General features: G+C 37.5%; 1 protein-coding gene across 1 annotated transcript in view; it reads right to left on the bottom strand.

Moving 5' to 3' along the window:
* Window positions 1–15692, bottom strand: part of TWSG1 (twisted gastrulation BMP signaling modulator 1) — a 57077-nt gene that overhangs the window by 31351 nt on the left and 10034 nt on the right. The gene's annotated exons all lie outside the window — the stretch shown is intronic.

The following is a 15692-nucleotide window of genomic DNA, read 5'->3' as shown; positions in this document are numbered from 1 at the left end:
AGTTCAAATCCTAGCCCCAGCAGTTTGAAAAACATACCAGGCACTTGTGTGTGTGCTCAGGATCCTGGTGGGCTGGAGAAATGGAGGAAATAAAGATTGTGGCATGATCAGGCCCCATTGGGAGGTGCTTTATTTCTCTCATGTGTGCACATCCTCCTTTGGGGGGAAAAAAAAGACAAAAATCTAGGTTAAAACTTTAATAGTGGGAGCCAGCAGGTGGCGTGGTGGCTAAAGGCACTGGATTCCCTCATGGCTGACTGCAATTCAAGACCTGTACCTGGCAACTTGCTTTCTTGCTTTCCCTCTCTGGTCAAATTAAAATAAATCAATATATCTCCCCTTCCAGTCCAACATCCAGCGAACAGCCACAAGCCATGTTCATCTGAGATGGGCTTTCCCTGCCCCTTTAACCGGAAAAAGCCTCTGCCCCAAACCCCTCCTTCCAGCCCAACACCCAAGAAAAAGCCAGAATTAATTCCAACAAGGTGGGAAGTAACATATAATCCATCTGATGACCAGAAACCACCACCATAGAGGCACAAGAAATACGGGAAATCAAGAAAGTATCTCTCCCCCAAGGGGAAAGAACAACCCTTCATCATCCACAGACAGTACAATGGAACTCTTGGAAGTGTCAGATAGACTTTAGGACATCCACAGTGACAAAGCTAACAGAGATCCAAAAGAGAGACAACCAACTCCAGAAGATGCAGGAGAAAAGAGATAGCAAATTCCAGAAGGTGAGGAAGTTCTTCTACGATCTGAAAGAGGAAATACACACTATAAAAAAGAATCACATGGAACTGTTAGAGATGAAGGCTGTAATTCAGGAAAGCAAAACCTCCCTTGAAAATATTAAAAGCAGATTAGATCATGCAGAAGGTCAAATCTCAGATGTAGAAGACAGAACCTCTGTCCTAGAAAAATTCACCAAAAAGACTGAGAAAGAACCCAAAAAAATGAGAATGATATACAAGTAATACTAGATACCACTAGATGCCCAAACATCCAGATAATTGGTATCCCAGAAGGTGAAGAAACTAATAACGGCATTGATAATCTATTCCATGAAATCCTGAAGAAAATTTTCCAAACATAGAGAAGCACTCAAATATCCAGACTCAAGAAATACAAAGGAGCCCACAAAGAATTGACTCAAGAAGATCTTCCCCAAGGCACATCATAGCCAGAATGACCAAAACCACAGACAGAGACAGATACTAAAATTGGCAACAGAGAAGCATCAAGTGACTCTCAAAACATAACCCATAAGGCTAACGTCAGACCTCTCATCTGAAACAATGCAAGCAAGGAAAGAATGGGAAAATACATTCAAAGTGTTAGGTGAAAAACAGTTCCAACCAAAAATATTGTATTCGGCAAGATTATCCTTCATGTGGGAAGAAAAGAAAAAAATATTTTCAGATAAACAAAACCTAAAAGAATTTACCAACACCAGACCAGCTCTTTGAGAAGTTCTGAGGGAGTACTACACCAGGAAAACTAAATACAGACAGACAAATATGAGAACAAAGAATGACCAAGAGAAAGGCCAACTTAATGGTAGGGAAACGTTCTGAAGTATCAATAATAATGTTGAATGTTAACAGAAAGGTCAGACCACAGTGACACTGCAAATTAAACAAAAATGATTACATGAGACTGAACTGGTGAAACAGAATTCTATGACTTTTTCCAAAACATTACTGATTTTCTTCTATGCTTTATCTTCCAGATTTAGGGATTTTTGTTTTCTTTTGAATTGTTGGGTTCAGCAATTTGTTAAATAATTTTTTAAATTGAAACATAAACTTTCCTCCCTTCCTGACCCCTTTGCTATTGGAAAATATTGGTGAACGTTCTTATTTTACATAAGTTCAATAATACAATAGTATCTGTTGCTGTGCATCAGAAATTGAATTCTTTTTTTTTTTTTGGAGAGATTTTCACTGTAGGGCACGTGCGCTCGCCAGACAGACAGAGAGAGACATAGAGACAGAAAGCGAGAAATCACCCCCCAGGGGGGATGGTCATGCCGCAATCCCTTCTCCTCCATTCTCCTCTCGGGATCTTGGGCACGCACGCACACACGCCCGGCGTGAGTTTTAAGCCACCGGGTCCGGGACACGAACCGCGGTCGAATACGTGGGAGTCCAGCGACATAGCCATTACGCTAACTGCTGGTTCCCCAGAAATTGAATTCTTATGGGGCTTTGTGCAAATAATTGACCAAACTGAGATTAACTTTTGTTTTTTTTTTTTGCAAATAAGTTGGTTTATACCTCTCTTCAGTGAAAGGAGGAATGGAGAGAGAGGAAAAAAAAATCTGTTTCAGAAGAAAATTACAGTGCACTTGTCACTAAATTCTAGCTTTGTCCACACTTAAAAATCTTTTGTGAATCAATAAAATGTGAAAAAAAAATTAGTATGGAATGAAGGGAGAGAGAAGGGAAAGGAAAAAGCAGGTAACAGTATGCTTAACTGACAAAAAATGAGAAGCTATTTGCTGATGATAATGTATATAGTAATATATTTGTCTTGACTGACATGCATGGTTTTTGTGTTGGAAAAAAATGTATACTGTAAAGACATGATAAAATGTAAAATAAAATAAGTAATTTAAAAATAAATCAATATATCAATAAAGCTGAATAAAATAATTCTTTTTAAAAAAATCTAATAGTAAAAATTACTGCTAAAATCGACTTGATGCCAAGCAATAATATCCTAGCTAATACTTTTCTTTGTCTCTACCTTGCTATGGAAAAAAACTGTAAAACCTTTGTCTTGCTCTTCCCTGCCAGGGCAGAGTCACACAGAGGTGGAAGCCTGGATGCGTTCAAGATTCAGCTTCACCGGTAATCCACCGCCATAGCCAAGGAAGGCATTGCTGCTGGAGGTGTAATAGATAATAATACTGCTTTGCAAGAGATGCTGAAGACCGCCCTCCTCTACAATGGCCTAGCACGTGGAATTCGTGAAGCCGCCAAAGCCTTAGACAAGCGCCAAGCCCACTTGTGTGAACTTGCATCCAACTGTGATGAACCTATGTATGTCAAGTTGGTGGAGCCTTTTATGCTGAAAAGCAAATTGATTAATGTTGATGACAACAAGAAACCAGGAGAATGGGTAGGCCTCTGTAAAACTGACAGAGAGGGAAAACCCTGTAAAGTGTTTGGTTGCAGCTGTGTAGTAGTTAAGGACTATGGCAAGGAATCTCAGGCCAAGGATATCACTGAAGAGTACTTCAAATGCAAGAAATGAAAAGATAATAAAAATTGGCTCATGGGAAAAAACAAAAACAAAACAAAACCTTTGTCTTAATCAAAAAAAACTTATTCACATGAATTAAGAAATTTGATTAATTTGAGTAAATAAGACCCCAAACATCAAATACTATCCATTCTCCATAACTCATGTCAGCATTCCTTTTAGGAGATCGAGAAATGAGAAAAACAACATCCTCAAACCAACCTCTTAATCTGCATCAGAAACATATGGGAGGACTTCAAGAAGTTACTGGAAAGTGGAATTAAAGTATGAGTTTTTTTGGTGTAAAAAAATTTGAAATTCGAGGCTGGCAGATGTTGTGGAGGTTAAGGATGCTGGACTCCCACATGGCCGGTTGTGGTTCAAGTCCTGGACCTGGTGGCTTACTTTCTCACTTTCCCTTTCTCTCTCTCTGGTCAAATTAAAATAATAATAATAATAATAACAAATGGAAATAAATAAATAAATAAATCTTTTTAAAAATAAAATTAATGCATAGTTCTTTCATAATATACATTTTCCATGAACTTTTAATCTTAAGTTTATTTATCTCTTCCATGAGGAAGACATAAAATCAGCACTCATTAAAGGGTCTTGATTTTGTGATCTATCCTCAGCTTTCAGCCAACCTGGATCATGGACAGCACATGCCTAGTGTACTCAAGGAGCTCTCTGGATTGAACCAGGAATCTTCCCATGTGGCATCAACTCACAAAACATAGTTTTTTAATCACTATCTTGCCCCTCTATGAACTTTTGAAAGATCTTGTACTTCTCATTTTCCAGGAGAAAAATACTATATAGGCAAATTTAAAAGAAGTCATTTAGGATCTCAAAAATCCCACTGCAAACAAAGAGAGTAAACATATATGGAAATAATTTGCTTTGTGACTATTGTTTTTCTTTTTTTCTTATATTTATTTATTTGACTACGGAGAGACAGAGAAAGGAACGAAACCTTTACAATAAATAAAAAAAAAATTTTTAATTATAAAAGACTTTAGAAGTGCCAGCAGGTGACTTGGAGGTTAAAACACCTGTATCCCACATGGCCAACTGCGCAGTTTGAGTCCCAGATCCAGCAGCTTGAAAAATACATCTGGCACGCACGTGTGTGTGTGTGTATACTTGAGTGTGTGTGTGCACAAAATCCGAAGAGTAAAATGGAAGAGAAGGGGTTGTGAAGGAACTTTAGGATGGCCATCTCTCCTGGGAAGTGATTTTTCACTTCCCCTCTCTCTTTCTTTGTCTCTCTCTAGGGCGTGCACACACCCTGTAGCAAACTAAAAAAAAATAAATAAAAAAAGATTGGAAAAATATATACTAGAGTAGAAGGAAAAAGCAATATCTAAGTTCCTTCTTTTTTCAGTAAATTGTCATACATTTCTAACAAAATGATTTTATACTATTCTATTCTAAAAGTGTTTCCTATTATAAAAATCTATCGACATGATTTTACAGCTATATAACGGTGCATCCTATGTGGCAAAACTCAGAAATAGTCTTTAAATTCCTTTTTTTTTTTTTTTTAAAGTTCTTGCCATAGATAGGCATGTGCACTTACCAAAGAGAAAGAGAGAGAGAGACAGTGCGGGGTAAAGTGAAAAATTGTGCCCCAGGGGAGATGGCCATACTGCAATCCCCTCTCCTCCATTCTTCTGGGATTTGGAGCACACATGTACACATATCCAGCATGATTTTCAAGCAGCCGGGTCCAGGTCTTGAACTGTGTCGGCCATACAAGAGTCCAGCACCATAACCACTATGCCACTTGTTGGTCCCTAAATTCTTAGTCTCTTCTAAATTTTATTTGCCTTCTAATCCTTTATTACCACCTTCAAAAACATTGTTAAGGGCCAGGTGATAGCACAGTGGTAATACAACTGGACTCATATGGAAAAGGTGCCGGGTTTGTATCCTAGGATCTCCTTGAACACACCAGATGCATGTGTATGATCTGGGCTGACTGAAACTGGAGGTGGATTATGGTGTGAAGATCCTATTGGAGGTACCCATCTCTCAGTCTCTCTCACACTCATGAAAGAAAGAAAGAAACTAAAAAAAAAGTTACCTTCAATTTTACTATTATTTCAGTCTCCACTTGGTAAATAGAAAGTACAGTAAAGTTCAAGTTTGAAAATTTCTCTTTGGCCTGAGTTATTTATATATTTTACTAACTTCAGTATGACTAAACTTGGGTACTGCTCAGTTGAATGGAATATGTGATCAAAACTAAACACAAAGTTCACAGAAGTCCAAATTAAAGCCTGACTCAATGCTTCCAATTATTTACTGCCACCACCTCCCGTAAGTTCTTAAGTGGGTTCTTTTTAACACTAACAGCACTGTGCTAAGTATTTATATGCATTATCTTGACTCTCACAAAACCCCCATCAAGGTAGTTATTATTCTCATTTTTCAAATGAAGTCATGAAATTTATACAACATCATTCAGTTAGTACATGGCTGGGATTTAACTCCAGTTTTGGTTAGATATTCCTGCCTTTTTAAACATTAGAAGAAATACAAAACATATTTCTCATTAATTTAGCATTTTGTTAATTATAGTCTTCCAATTACTATACTCTTTCTTAGATAGAATGAACCCATAATTAAATTTAGATAATCCTCTAGGTTGTTTAATCAAAGGCATTATTACATATTTCACTCTCAGTGCCTAAATCCAATTAGAAGTGGTATGGCCCAAGTTTAATCATTGTTTGTGAAAGTAAAATAGGTATCATTGCCTAAGAGTTGCAAAACCAGTGATGGAATTCAATACTTAATTCTTTTGTTGTTTCAGTCAGTTAATGACTATATATTAATATATCATCTGCTTCCCTAGTCTGTAAGTCTCTGAGAAAGTGTGGTTGTTTTTCACTGTGCAGATGAGAAGATTGAGAATGAGTGGTTGAATTATTTCTCTGAGTTGATATAACCACAGCTTTGATACTGAGCCTTCTTTTTTCATTTTCTTTATGAGACACACACACAGAGAGGCAGATACACCCTTCTTGACAGGATCTTGCCATGCTGCAATCCTCCTGCTCCAGCCTTCAGCTAGCTAGAACACAGGTATGCCTTTGCATCTGTCCCTTTTTAGCTTGGGTTGAGAACCGAACCTGAGCCTCTTGTTGTCAACTTCATGTCTTGGGAAGCAAGACTTTTTTTCTTTCTTTTCTTTTCTTTTCTTTTTTTGGAGAGGTTTTTGTTATAGGCTGCATGCACTCGCCAGAAAGACAGAAAACGGGGGTGGGGGGGGGGTTACCACACTGCAATCCCTTCTCCTCCATTCTCCTCTCAGGATCTTAGGCATGCATGCACAAGCACCCAGCGTGAGTTTAAGCCACCGGGTTCGGGACCCAAACCACAGTCGACTACATGAGAGTCCAGCAACATAGCCATTATGCCATCTGCTGGTTCCGAAGCAAGGCATTCTTCTACCACCACTATTCTTCGGTGTTAGAAGCAGGGTAATAGGGAGTAAGGCATGTTCTAGGTGTGAAGTCCTATGCTAGATGTTCTAAAAGTTTGGTAATCACATTGTCCAATAATTCTGTGATGAGAAAAACAGAAATTTTGTATTAAATGGAAAACTGAAACGTGTACATTTGGGATAGCCTCTATTGGACAACATGAATATTTAGAGGGAATTTGGTAAGCTTATATAAAGTGAAAATCTGGCAGGATGAAAAGTTTGGGGGGGAGAACTTAATTGTTTTAAATGCATCTTACTATATTTATATTTGGGGAAACTTTAAATATGATAGAGAATTTCAAATTTTTTAATGCCAGAAGACAAGAGATTTTATATAACTATTCAATCAATTTTAACAGAAAATCTTATTATACGTACAATTAACATTCTGGTGAGCTCTTAATCCTCTATGTAAAATAAATGAGGAAACAGGCTATATTTATATATATCTAAGTCTAAGACTAAACTTTATGAGCTAAAATTGTATAAACTTCCAAGCTTTTAGGCTAGAGATGGAAATTAATAACTTATGGAATACTTATTTATATCCTGCATTTGGTTATTGATAAATATTTCCATTCTCTAACTGTTATCAAGATCTGAGAGGTCTGTTAACTCTGCTATTAAGAAAAGGAAACACTGGAGCCAGCAGGTGGCATGGTGTTTAAGGCACTGGACTCCCATATGGTTTACCACACAGCTTGAGTCCTGGTCATAGCAGCTTGAAAATCATGCTAGGTGAATATGTGAGTGTCCAAAATCCTGAGAAGAGAATGGAGAAGGGATTGCTGCACAGCCATCCCCTGGGGGGTGATTTCTTGCGTTCTCTCTCTCTCTCTCTTTCTCTCTCTCTCAAGTGCACGTACCCTGTGGCAAAAACCTAAAAAATATAAATAAATGAAAACATCACTGAAAGCACAGTATGGTACAGTAAAGATAGCAAATGACTTGGACTGATAGGGTCTGTTTTTAAGTCCTAGCCCATAAGCTGTAGCAAGAGCACGGAGTCTCAGTATCTCAGTCATAAAAGGGGGATGGTATTACTGGATTTTACCTTACTGACCTTGTCATCCAAATGAGATGATGAATATAAAAATGCTTTGGTGAAACAGAAATTTCACTCCTAGGTAGTTATTTACTCGAGAGAAATGAAAACTTAGGGCCATTAAAAGTCCTGCACAGCAATGTCAGTATCAACTGTATTCATAATGATCAAAAACTAGAAACAATCTAAGGTTCATCAACTCCTGAATGGATAAACAATCTGTCTATCCACACAACAGAATACTACACAGCAACAAAATGAAAAGAATTACCTGAAACATGAACTAGGGATGAATCTCAAAGAATTATACTAATTAAAAGGGTCTAGACAGAAACAAAAGATTACATATTGTATGACTCCATTTACATATATGACATTCTGGAAAAGGCAAAACTATAGGGACAAAAATCAAATCAGTGGCTGCCAGGGGCAGAGGTCTAGGTCCCACTGAAAAAGAGCAGGAGGGAACTTTTTAGAGTGATGAAAATCTTTATCTTGATTGTGGTAATGGCTAATGAGGATATGATTGTTAAAATCATAAAAGTGTATACCTAAAAAGAGTAAACTATTCTGTATGTGAATTATACCTCAATAAACCTGACCTAAAAACTGCTTTGGGATATTAAGAAATACCTTATTACATTTTTGGAGATAATACACTGTGGTTTCTCCATAAATTTTTCTTAAAAAAATCTGAATTGGAAAATATATGTATTACCTTAATGCAAGCTGGTATTAAAGGAAGCAATACTGAAGGTTGTTGTAAGTCTAAAAATCGTCTATTTTATTTTTAAGCTAAAGCTAAACTTTTCTAAACTAACAAATACTTTGTTTAAACAAAGAAACATAAATCAATGCTAGTGAAAACTGTAGACTACAAAAGTTGTGCATACCATAGAATTGTTAAAATCACCTAAACATAGACTAAAAACCCAGAAAGAACTATATCAAAATATATAGTAAGAGTAGTCTGTGTTTGGATAATAGGACTATGAATGATTTACTTTTGTTTTTCTACTTCTATGTATTTTCATTTTTTTAAATAAGTATTTATTTAATTCCACTTGTTATTAATATTTTTTAATTTGACCACACAGAGACAGAGAGAAAGAGAAAGGGAAAGTGAGAAAGTAAGCCACCAGGTCCAGGACTCGAATCACAGTCAGCCATGAGGGAATCCAGCACCTTTAACCACCATGCCACCTGCCAGCCCCCTATGTATTTTCTATAATTTTTTTTTTATCAAAAAATAGTTTAATAATGCTAAATAAGTATTTAAGTTATTTGGAGAATATTACTTCTTAAGATCCAGTTTAAGTTACGTTAGCACAATAAAAAAAAAAAAGATACTTGGGACCAGCAGTTAGCATAATGGCTATGTCGCTGGACTCCCATGTAGTCAACCACGGTTTGCATCCCGGACCTGGCGGCTTAAAAACTTATGACAGGCACGTGTGCGTGTGTACCCAAGATCCCGAGAGGAGAATGGAGGAGAAGGGATTGCGGCGTGGCCATACCCACTGAGGGGTGATTTCTTGCTTTCTGTCTCTGTCTGTCTGGCGAGCACACGCGCCTTATAGCAAAACCCTCTCCAAAAATAATAATAATAATAAGATACTCAAAAACATAGACTAAGGTACCTAATACTAAACTAAGCAAACTCTTAAGTTTATAATCTTGACCTACAAAGCCCAGAATGTAGGGCTAGGTGGTGGTGTAGCAGTAAAATGTGACACTTAGGCCAGCAGGTGGCATGGTGGTTAAAAATGCGGGATTTCCACATGGCCATCAGTGGTTGGAGTACTAGACCTGGTGGTTTGCTTTCTCAATCTCTCTCTCTCAGGTGAGCACATGTGCGCTATATCAAATTAAAATAATAATAATGAATAAAATTAAATAATTCTTTAAAAAAATAATAAGATATTCTGCCAGGCTGACTCACATGAGAGGGATCTGGATTCACGACTGGAGACTTCCTTAAGTATGTAGCTCACACAAGTGCCCATGATCCAGGCCTGGCTTAGGGTAGATTGTAGGGTCAAGATCTTGTCGGGTGTGCTATCTCTTGGTCTCTCTTGCTTATGGAAAAAATCAGGTAAATTTTTAAAAATAAGTAAATTAATTAAAAATTTAAAAACAGGAATGTAAGCACAATTAATTAAGTGCATAACTGTCTAATCATCGGTAATCTACAAAGCATTAGATTATATTTATTTTGACACTAATTTTACTTAGGTTAGTGGGTATTTAGAAACAAAAACAAAACAGCCTCAAATAAGTAGTCCTTATTCAAAAGAATAAAAATAATTATAGTTAGACTAGGTTATAACAAATCTTTTTTTTTTTTTTTTTTTTTGAGAGCTTTTTGCTATAGAATGCATGCACTTGCCAGAAAGAGAGACAGGAAGACAGAAAGTGAGAAATCACCCCCCAGGGGGGATGGCCGCACCATAATCCCTTCTCCTCCATTCTCCTCTCAGGATCTTGGGCATGCATACACACGTGCCAGTGTACGTTTAAGCCACCGGGTCTGGGACTCGAACCGTGGTCGGCTACATTGGAGTCCAGAGACATAGCCATTATGCTAACTGCTGGTCCCAACAAATCTGTTTTCACATACTAATGTTCTCTAAATTTTAGAATTGTTATTATTATTATTTAGTTATTTATAGGATGTTTGTAGCTGCTAGAAAGAAACAGAGAGAGGGAAAGTGAGAAAGTACCCCTCGGGATGGCCATGCAGCAGTCTCTTCTCCATTCTCCTATTGGGAATTTGGGCATACACATGCACCTGGTGTCCTTTTCCAGCTGCTGGGTCCAGACTTGAGCCAAGCAGTCAGTAATATGGAATCCAGCCATTTTAACCACCATGCCACTTGCTGGCCCCATACTAATACTCCTTGTTTTGTTTTGATTTTTTTTTTAAGAATTATTTATTTAATTCTATTTGTTATCCTAGCTTTTTAATTTAACCAGAGAGAGACAGAGAGAGAAAAGGAAAGCGAGAAAGCAAGAAGCCAGTTCTGGGGGATGAGCAGTTGGCGTAATGGCTATGTCACTGAACTCCCACATAGTCAACTGAGGTTCGAGTCCTGGACCCAGCAGCTTAAACTCACACTGGGCGCATGTACGTGTGTGCCCAAGATCCAGAGAAGAGAAAGGAGAAGGGACTGCGATGTGGTCATCACCCCTGTGGGGGATGATCTCTCACTTTCTATCTCTCTGTCTCTCTCTGTTTTTCTGGCGAGTGCACGCACACTACAGCAAAAACCTCTAAAAAAAAAAGAAAAGAGAAAGAAGCCAGTTCTGGGATTCGAACCATAGTTGGCCAAGTGGGAATCTAGTGTCTTTAGCCATCATGCCACTGCTAGCACCCCCATACTCATACTCTTTAAGGAGGATATCACACAAATCTTCAAACTCAGAACAAAATATCAACCCAACCTCAAATTAATCATTTGTTATTTATAAATTCTAACCGATTGGTTAAACTTAACTGAATCAGTACTGAAAATACAATTTATCCGTTTTGCTAAATAAATATACAAGTTCAGGCCTATATATGAACTATCAAAATATATCAAATGGCACCTATTGCTTTTATTAACATGGTAACAAAAATTTAATGATGTTAATCCTAATTACTGTGGAAGTATCTCAGTGAATATCTATAAAATAATCCAACTGGGGTAAGTGGGGGTAGGGAGAGATGAGATCAGCCATGTGTTAATCATTGTTGAAGCTGAGTGATGGTACATAAGGGGTTATTTTACTATTCTATCTTATGTGTGTTTGAAAATTTCTGTTCTGATAAAAACTCATGTTTGTTTTAACATAATAATGAAACAGCTCTAACAGTCAGTAGAAAATAAATTTTAATCCTCGCTTACACATTTTAGAAGCTATTATGACTACATTAAATATTTGTAGGGAAGCAATGACTTATTCTTCCTTTAAATTACATCAGGCTTGCTTATTACCATTGGATATTAATTTCAAAGATTTTCACGGGATGTTGATTGAAGCAAAACAAAAATAGTTTACAGCCACACTTCTAAGAGCAAGGAAGTGGGATGAAGAGAAAAAACAATAATGAAAATAATGTTCACAAGAAAAAGAAATAATTACATTGTAAACTAAAATACTGTTAATATATTGGGTTGTCAGAAAAGTCATGAAGCATTTTTGCATAGAAAAATATGTCACGACTTTCCTAATGACCTAATAGTGATAAATCAAAATAACAGTAGCAAGAGACTAATGTGGAACCCAATCTGCACTGCTTTAGGAAAAAGAAGAGAAAGTTAGATTTTTAGTTTACTATGTTTTTTATTTTTTGAGAGATTTTTGTTATAGGGCACATGTGCTCGCTGAAGAAAGAGAAACCAAGAGACAGAAAGTGGGAGAAATCCCCCCCCCCACACACACACACACACACCAGGGGTGATGGCCATACCACAATCCCTTTTTCTCCATTTTCTTGTCAGGATCTTGGGCACACACGCACACGCACACACATGTTCCCGGTATGAGTTTCAAGCCACTGGGTCTGGGACTCGAACCACAGTTGGTCATGTGGGAATTCAGTAAGGTAACCATTATGCCATCCACTGGTACCTAGTTTACTGTAATTTCAAAACCCTAAAGTTACTTGAAATATTTCTATTTTTAACTTAAGACAAAATTGACCCTTTTTCTCTTCTTAGCCTGAGGGCTTGTGTGCCTGCTGGATAGAAACAGAGAGAGTGACAAAGAGATAGAGAAAGAGAGGGAAAGTGAGAAAACACTCCCATGGGAGATAGCCATGCCACAATCCCTTCTCTTCCATTTGTCCTTTGTTTCTGTATTTTGGGCATGTACACAGACATGCCCACCACTAGAGATAGGACTGGCACCACACTATTAGTCACGTGGGCTCCAGACACCTTAACCACCACACCACTAGCTGGCTCCCAAATGATTCTCTTAAAAACTAGAATTACTGGGGACCAGGAAGTAGTGTGGTGGTTAAGGCACTCCCACATGGCTAATCACAGTTTGAGTCCTGGACTTAGCAGCCTGGAAATCATGCTGGGTACATGTGCGTGCATGCCCAAAATCCCAAGAGGAGAATCAAAGAGAAGGGATTGTAGCATGGTCATTCCCCTTGGGGCATGATTTCTCTTTTCCCTTATCTCTTCTTTCTCTGTCGAGTACATGCACCCTATGACTAAAACCCTAGGAAACAAAACCCCAAAACTAGAATTATTAATAAGAAATTATTCTGAAATTCTAACACGCTTCAGAAAATTTTAAATTTATTTAGTAACTAAATTAATTTTTTTTAATCAAAAAGCACAATGTCAGGCCAGATGGTGGCACAGAGGAGATGAAACACTCTGATACTAGACCCCCATGGAAAGGTCTTAAGTTCACATCCAAGGCCACTTTGTGCATGCGGGATATACGTGAGTGGGTCTGTGATCTGGGGTGGCTGAGGCTCAGGGTAGATCGCAACACAAAGACCCTGTTAGGGGTGCTCACGTCTTTCTGTCTCTCTCATGGAATAAATAAACTTTAAAAAGAAAAAGGCAGACTGTCAATTTAATACCAAAAAATGCTAACTAAATTTTTGGAAAACCAGTAAAGTACTACAATGATGCATAAATGATCTCTGAACCTAAGTGTGAATATTTTCATTGCCACAGTTTGAATCCTGGACTCAATAATAATAATAAAAAAATGAAATTAAAGAAGCAATTCTTTTTAAAAAAGGGAAAAAAAAAAGTTTGTATTTTTTGGTAGAGGTTTTTGCTATAGGGTATATGTGCTCACCAGAGACAGACAGAGACAATGAGAGGGAAAAGGAGGATGGCCACATCGCAATCCCTTCTTCTCCATTCTCCTCTAGGGATCTTGGGCATGCACACACACATGCCTGGGGTGAGTTCCAAGCCACTGGGTCCAGGACTCAAACCATGGTTGACCATGTGGGAGTCCAGCAACAACACTGCTATGCCATCTGCTGGCCCCCCAAAACATCTTATATTATCCTAAACAGGACCATAAGTATAGCCCAAACTACTCACAAATCAATATGGGTTTCTTCCATTCTTGATATAAAATAGGCCTTGAGATTTCTAGGGTAGTGCAAAATATTGATCCAAACTTCAAAAGTCATTTTTGTAAAAGTAGCAGAAGTAGTAAAGATCTTGCTAAAAGCAAAATCCTATAACACCAAATTTTTTCCCTAAAATGGGATAGTTAAACCACTCATTATATGAGCAAGAAAGCATACAAAGATGACAATTTTTCTGTCTTGATGTTTAAAGTTAGATTTCTTTCCTTTCAGAAACACAAAATAAATATTTATATGGAGACCAACCTTATGCATAGCAACTTGCAGGAGTGGTAGAAATGAATGTTCTGCCTTGCAACCATGCTGGTTAAAAATATTTACATAACTGTGAGCTTCAGGGAAAGCTTTTTATACTTAGTTATTTCATGAGTACAGAGGGCTCAACATAAACAAATGTTCTAAGGTACCTCCTAGTACATCATCTCAGAGCTACCGATATTCAAACTACATCAAACTAACCAAAAGAAAACCTAAAAGCCTTCTTAAAAAGGTAGTAATATTTTTCTTAAAACTTCTTTGTCTTTCTTAAAGTACTTCTCTCCCACTTTATATTAGTCATTTTTGTACATGTTGTTCTCCTGTAAGCTTACGGAGAAAAGCTATTACTGTCATCTGAAATGTCAATGTGTCTTGTACTTGGTTGAATATCAAAAGGGAATTTTAATAACTCAGAATGCTGTAAATGGAAAGCAAAGCTTCAGCAATTTTTAACTTTTCAGGGCCATCAACCACTTTGAGAACCTCCGAAAAGCTATGGACCTTTTCCCGAGAAAACTGTAAATACACAATTTTGAATATAACTTTGGGGATCCTCTGAAGCCCTTAAGCAGTTGAAGGATCCTAGTTAACAACTGACTGCACATGAAATACCAAGAACCAATCCATTCTTCAACTGAAGAAAACTGGGCTGAAAAGAGAGAAAGTTCACATTTTCTATCAGACCAGTCAGGTTACCCCTATGCTAAAACAGAAAGACAAAAACCAGGCTTCTGTCAACAAGAAAAGCAGCCAATCAAAACAAACAAACCAAAAATAATTAGCCTTGGAGCAGAGAACACATTATAGTAATAAGGGCTACCTTATAACCCAAGTGAAACCCTCCAGTCTGCAAGTCCTGTCTAAATACACAGATCTCCCAACCAGACTTTTATTGCCTCATTCTCTTAACTATAAATGGAATATAAGGAATACTACTGCATATATTTGAGGAAAGTCTGCCACTCTCGTCCCCTCTGCCAAGGGACTGGGGGGAAGGAAAGGATGAGTAAGTCGAAGCACGGAACGTTTTGGGCACTGAACATTCTGGATGAAACAGCAATGGCACATACGTGACATCAAGGATTTACCAAACCCATAGAAAGGTATAATGCAAAGAATGAATCCTAATGCAAACTACAGGTTTTGGTTAGTGACAGCATATCAACATTGGTTTGTCAACAGCATACCATACTAATGCAAAAGTAATAGTAAGGGAAACTGGATGTGGGGAAAAGAAGTATACAATAATTCTCTGTACTCTGCTTAATTTTTTTGTAAACATACACCTTTCTAAAATAGTTTCAGACCAGGCAGCTTGCTTTCTCACTTTCCCTCTCTCTTTTGCTCTGTCTCTGGCAACTATAGCAAATTAAATAATAGTGATAATAATAAATAAAATGAAATAATTTAATGATTTTTAAACAAAAAATTCTTAGCTTGCTTTACTGTAGAAACTGACAGATATATCTTTTTTTTTTTTTTTCAGTCTGAAAACAGCCACTGTTTATTTACTGACCAGATTA

Source organism: Tupaia chinensis, unplaced genomic scaffold (assembly GCF_000334495.1).
Source record: "Tupaia chinensis unplaced genomic scaffold, TupChi_1.0 Scaffold143584_1, whole genome shotgun sequence".
Classification (NCBI taxonomy): Eukaryota; Metazoa; Chordata; class Mammalia; order Scandentia; family Tupaiidae; genus Tupaia; species Tupaia belangeri.
The sequence above is the reverse complement of the archived record's forward strand: the minus strand, read 5'-3'. Positions and strand labels throughout refer to the sequence as shown.